The sequence below is a fragment of the Gossypium hirsutum genome, chromosome D07 (assembly GCF_007990345.1).
Source record: "Gossypium hirsutum isolate 1008001.06 chromosome D07, Gossypium_hirsutum_v2.1, whole genome shotgun sequence".
In the NCBI taxonomy this organism is placed as follows: domain Eukaryota; kingdom Viridiplantae; phylum Streptophyta; class Magnoliopsida; order Malvales; family Malvaceae; genus Gossypium; species Gossypium hirsutum.
In genome coordinates this window covers 23,143,709-23,150,394 of record NC_053443.1, presented here as the reverse complement: position 1 = coordinate 23,150,394, position 6,686 = coordinate 23,143,709, and the positions used below count along the sequence as shown (strand labels likewise).

General features: G+C 32.1%; 1 non-coding gene across 1 annotated transcript; it reads left to right on the top strand.

Annotated features, from left to right (window-relative positions):
• The first annotated feature begins 2,284 nt into the window (after positions 1-2,284).
• On the top strand, positions 2,285-2,390 carry LOC121219769 (small nucleolar RNA R71). Its single transcript, XR_005916660.1, has one exon. It is a non-coding gene; the product is annotated as a small nucleolar RNA R71 (small nucleolar RNA).
• The last annotated feature ends 4,296 nt before the right edge of the window (positions 2,391-6,686 follow it).

Here is a 6,686-nt window from a genome sequence, read left to right as displayed (position 1 = left end):
AAGATTTCAAAGAGGCATAAGAGCGTTTGGAAAATAAGTTCGACACATTGCAAGCTCAAGTCCATCACGAGACGGTTCAAAAAAATTTCAGTCAAACTTTGGCTCGAATGGAAACCAAAAATGATAAACTTTGGGCAAGACATAGATGTCATATTTGTAAAAAAACCCGCATGGACATGTCATTCCTAACGTCGTTCAACCTTTTATTGTTCATGGACTTGTCAAGAAAGACATTGATACAAAAAAAAATAACATTTTTTGTGAGCTTAAACGACTCATGGAAAAACAAAGAGAACAAGCTAGAAAGTGCATTTGGTGTAATGCAAAGGATCACAAAGCCTTTGAATGTCTAACATATCCATTTAAGAAAATATTCTTGCAAGCTGAGAAACGTAAGTATGACACAAAACCTATTAAGGAGTTTTTGTCTACTGCTATCATTGACAATGATGACATAAATGAGCAAGAAAATTCGAGTAACACCATTTGTAAAGACAGTAAGTGTGATTTTGTACCTATTCTTGAGTCTAGATCTAACATTGCACATTTTTTCAAAGTTGATGTCGAAGAGGTTAATAATAATAGTGCGAGCTATGATGATAGTAATAGTGCAAATTATGATGATAGTGATACTAAACTTTTTGAACCAGAAAAAGTTAATAGTGAGAGTTGTTTCCTAGAGTGTACGAATTTGGATGGGTTAGACCTCTATTCTCCTCATACAGATTTATATTATGATGAATTCAATGTTCAAAATTTTTGTGATGGGTTAAAGGGAAATGAGGATGTTTCATGGAAAAAGACTGAGAGAAAAGAGACTTTGAATGATAAAAGTCAATTTAATGGTTCAACTTTGGTGACTGAAAATTTCTATAAGGTAAAGTTAGAGAGTTCAGTTCACATGGAAAAAGAAAATATAAAGAAAGAGAGAATCTATTTGAAAGAGAGGAATAATTATGTTTTCACCAACCTTAACTTGAATTTGTCTAGTGGACTTGTTTCATTCTTTCAAGAATTTGTTGATCCTTTGCGAGGAGCTCAATTAAATCATTCCACCTATGATAAAGATTCTTTCTTATTCAACCAAAGACAAGATTTGAGGATGAATATTTTCAAGTAAAGGGGGAATGATACATGCACGAATGGGGTGAAATTTATTAAATTCTATTCACCGAAGCTGTCAATTTTCAAGTTTGGGAAATTAGTAAATTTGCGATGACTTTTTGGATGGGATCCAAGAATTTTGGGGTTGAGATATCTTCATGGCGTTCGAAAATCTATTTCTTAGCTTCAAAACACACTTAAAATCACTCAATTTTGAGTTCGGGAGCTCAAGTTATGATCGCTTTAGTGAAGACTATGCGAGCAAAATTTCTAGACGGGATTATGACAAGAATTACGAGTTTTGGGCTTTCAACTCGAGTTTAAATCATATTACGTTCGAGTTTTGGGCTTAATTTTTATTATATATGAGTCCAATATTATATTTATCAGCTCTTATTATTTTTATTATTTTATTATTCCTAATTTTTATTCATTACTAAGTAGTTTAAGTTATTTAGGAGTTTTATGTCAACAAGAAAGTTTAGGTTAAAACTACTTTTTCTCTATATTAATTAGAATTCTAGTATACTTAAGAGTTTTATTTAAATTTATTTAGCTAGCCTATATATAGGCCTTAGCATTGTACACAAATCAGATAATTATTTTTCATTAATAAAGTTTTCAACTCTAGGATTTTTTTTTGTGCAAGATTTCTTTCTTGTGATTTTTATAAGTAGTTTTATTCTCAATTTTCTTCATGGAGTCATGGGAATTCATTCTTCACCCTTCAATTTGTCAGGAATTATTTCTTGAAGGGTTGATTAGAGCTATTAATTGAATTTTTGGTGATTTATATCTCAAAGGATTCAATTGGACATTTATCCTTCTATCAATCATATCCATCAATTTACTTGTTCATTTGCCACTTTTTTTATTTTTATTTCTTATTTATTTATGATTTTTATTTTTTTATTCTAAAATTTCTTCTTTCACTATTTTCAATTTATTTATTACTAAATTTGCTTATTTCTTTTTTTAAATCATATCCAAATCTTTCCTTTTTGAGTCAAACAACTTGAATTTGATCCGCTTCCACTTAATCCATATCACATTCTCTCGATGGTTTCGTAAGTCTCATTATAAGACTTCGATAAAATAGCACCATTCGCAGAAGCATCTACCACCAACCTTGTGTGTGCGTTAAGACCATCATAAATATCTCCAATTGGATACAATGTTAAATCTGTGGTGAGGGCATTTGCGTAGTAACTCTTTAAATCTTTCTCATCCCTCATATATGAATTCGTCATCCATCTGCTAAAAAGTGGTAATCTCATTCCGCAACTTAGCATTTTTGCTAGGTGGGAAATACTTTACCAAAAAGCGTTCCGCTAATTCTTGCCAAGTATAAATTGAATTGGGTGATAACGAATTAAACCATGCTCGTGCTCGATCTTGCAACGATTATAGAAACAACTTCAATCTCAATGTGTCTTTAGTTATACCGACTATCTTGAAGGAACCACTCCACTCCATAAACAATTAAAGGTGAAGGTGTGGACATTCTATGGGCATTTCACTAAATTGGCCCATTGCTTGAAGCATCTAAAACATCAAAGGCTTCAGTTCAAACTGCGGTGTCTTGATCTCCGGTCTCCTAATTCTCAGATTTAACTCATTAAAAATTGGCACAGCGTACTACCTTATAGCTCAGTCCTTATCATTAGCAATAAGGATTGGATTACGCGCATTAATGGATCCATTCCCTTAAACATCATTTTGATTTTCAAGGTCCATCTCTACGACTTGTCTCTGGGCTAATCTTTCTCGTCTTCTTTGTCTAAATGTCCACTTGATTTCAGGGTCTATAGGGAATAAATCGATGATTCGATCTATGCTCATAAACACCTAGAAAAAAAATCACAAAAATAAAGAATAAAGAATAAAAAAATTAATTAAATAAAACCAAAAATAAATAAACCAAACTGCAATAAATAATTTCACAAATAATGAGTAAATTAGCAGTCTTCGGCAATGGCGCCAAAAACTTGGTTCGCGACGGAATGTGCAAGTGTACACAGTCGTTATCAAGTAATAAGTAAGTATAAGACTTATTGTCTCCATATGTACTATGTATAAATTGATAAATGTAAAATTACTATTCACAAGTTGGTTAAGAAAAACACAATAATTTTGAGTGATAGGTGTCAAATTAAATTAATTAACTAAATTCAAGTTAACCTAAATGCAAATGAAATGAAATGCAAGGTGAAAGTTTAGCAGCAATTTTCACGAGTTAACAACAATAACATGAATAGGCTAGAATAATTACAACCTTTGACTTAATTCATTTTTCATGTTTAACAATGTTCTAAAAAAATTCCATGGCAACTCGATCATTCATTAACTTGGAATTTGTGTGAAATGTAACACCACTAACTCATAATCGTCGCCGGAATAGGGTTACAGAGCATTACTGTAAATGCGTAACTTAAAAACATTCATTTCCAAACATTTCATAAATCATAATATAATTCATTCAAACTCAATCATATTGTCCCTTATTCGAGTCATCAAGACCTTAGAAAGACTTTAGAAATGATTCAGGACTAAATTGGGAACATTTGAAACATTAAGGAAAAGTTAGAAAATTTCATACTGCAAGGGTCACACGACCGTGTGTCTTACACAACTCAGACACACACCTGTGTCTCAGGCCGTGTAACATTCGAAATAGGGACACATGGCTGTGTCCCAGCCCGTGTCCATACTCTTGTAACTCTCTGACTTGGTCACACGACCAAGCCACATGCCCGTGTGCCAGGCCGTTTGCTAGGTCATGTAACTGCCTGACTTGCAACCCTTTAAAACCTATAGGGGACACACGGCCGTGTCTCATGGCCGTGTGTCACACACGACTGAGATACACGCCCGTTTCTTAGGCCATGTGGACAAGAAATAGGGCAAAAACAAGCCATTTCATTCACCCATCTCAAGCATATACCTAAGTAATTTTGCACACATGATCAAGGCTTTAAAACTTGCTCAAAACCTGCATAAAAAAACCCATACAAAGATCCAAAATGCATCCAACCAATATGCCAATAAGACACCTCAATCATCAAACATCAAACATATCTATACATGAGCATTCTTAACCATTCATTAACTATCTTATTTCCATGCCAAAACATATCACAGTTAACCACATTTTAAACATACCATACTAGATCCATGCCATATCGAAATAATCTTACCATTTGGAACATTTCTCACATGCATCAAAATTATCTAAATGACACAAAACTAATCATTTTCAAATGATACCTAAACAACTATCATATATATACATACCAAATTCAACACTTAACATTCAACTCAAACTTTAAGCATAAGTTTCCTATACATGCCATTATAACCGTGGCCAAAATATTGAAATCTACCGATATATCTGTGGGATAGTGTGATGGGTATCCAATGAGCTTCCAAACCGAACGAGCTTTTTATTATCTATAAAACATAGGAAAGAAAACTACGTAAGCATATAATGCTTAGTAAGTTCGTAAAACATAAAACATAACTTACCATTTCATTGCATAACATTAAATTTATGCATAATACAATCCAACCATAAGCTTGGCACAAGCCTAAGCACCAACAACAACACAGGTTAGCATACTCAAACATAATCCACATGAGTTTAACATAGGTAAGCCGTTATACATGCACATAACTCATTTGAATTCATCATTTTCCTTAACATAACATACTTTCAATGTACTCACCATTTCAATTCTTTTCATAAGTACATACCATGGTTCATATTGAACACTTACCATTTCATTTCCCTTTTCATACCCATTGAACCGTTTAGAATACCATCGAATAAACGGGATAGCTCACACGAAGTGTGCTAAACATATAACTGTAACCTTTCATTTCCTTTACATCATTCCTAACACGAGTTGTGAAATTGGTATGCTCACACGAGCTGTGGGTCGGAATGCAAGCTACACAATGCTACTCACATGAGCTGTAGAGTATTCGCAACAAATGCAGGAACTCAGCCATCGGTAGGACATTCAAGACCACCACCCGAAACATGAAAATCTTAATGACATGTCATTTGTATCCTACGAATTCCTAAAGTTCAAACAGGGCTCGATAGTCGTCATACATCGTTGGATTTACATTATTCATTTGCATATCAATTAACATATTAAAATATAGATCAAAACATAACAATAAAAAATACACAATCATACGAACTTACCTCGACGATAAAGGTGTTGAAACAGAGTCAACTAGTCCGAAGTTTTAAATTTACCTCGATCTAAACCGTATGAGGTCTATCTTGATCTAAATAGGAAAATTCAACCTCTTTAATCCACATGCTATTAAATTTAATCCAAAATTCATGATTTTGAAAATTTATGTTTTTCCCTAATATTTTAACTTCTTTACAACTTAGTCCTTAATCTCGTAAATAGAAATTTTTGCAATTTCACCCATAACCCATGCTAGAAAAATTCATTATAAACCCATAGAAACTCATAAAATCATAATTTCACAATTTCACAATTTCACCATGTACTTTTACATATTTTTCAAATAAGTCCATAATTGACATTTTCATCAAAATTCACTTTACAAAACTTGTTTATTTATCAAAAATGACTCATAATCTTTCATTAAACTTCAAGAATCATAAAAAAAAATTCATGAAAAAATCCTAAACCTTTAATATTTTTGCAAATTAGTCCCTGGGCTAGCTAGATTAAGCCACAACAATCCCGAAAACATAAAATTATTAAAAATGGAACAAAATTATACTAACATGCAAGCAAAGACTTGGCCGAACCTTGAAACTTATTCAATGGAGTTTCTAAGCTTAATTTTCGGTGGATGAAAGCATTTTTGGAAGATGACATTTTGTTATTCTTTATTTTACTTAACTTATTTATTAATTTACTTTATTAACCTTTAGCTTTTAACTTAAAATTATCTAATTCATGCCCATAAATGTCAAATCATAATGATAATGGTTAATCACCATATAAATCCCTTAACAATTTAATTTCATAGCTAATAGACACCTTTAACTAATGGAACTATACTTTTACACCTTTTGCGATTTAGTCCTTTTGACTTAATTAAGCATGCAAACGTCAAAATTTCTTAACAAAATTTTTATACTACACTACTAACATACTATAGACATTAAAATAATAATAAAATAAATATTTTTATGTTGGATTTTTGGTCCCAAAACTACTGTTCTGATTTCACTGAAAACGGGTTGTTACATGAAGTAACAAGGACTAATAAGGTTTGAAACAAGTTAATCACACAAACCTAAAGTTATGCAAGGTAATAGAGCTCTCCCGAGTTATTACGAACCTTTAATTTAATCGAATCAAGATCTAAATTAAGCAAGCACCTTCTAATTATCGTGTCCATTAATTGCCATCTGGTCAAGATTGATCAACTAATTCTAATACATTCAAACATGTTTTAATGCATGAAATACATAAATGATTTTAATTGGAAGCATGAACAACTGTGGCACAGAATATCATAAACATGAATCAAATGAAATTTATCAAATTAATGTAATCATTCTAGCCATGACAAAATTAAGT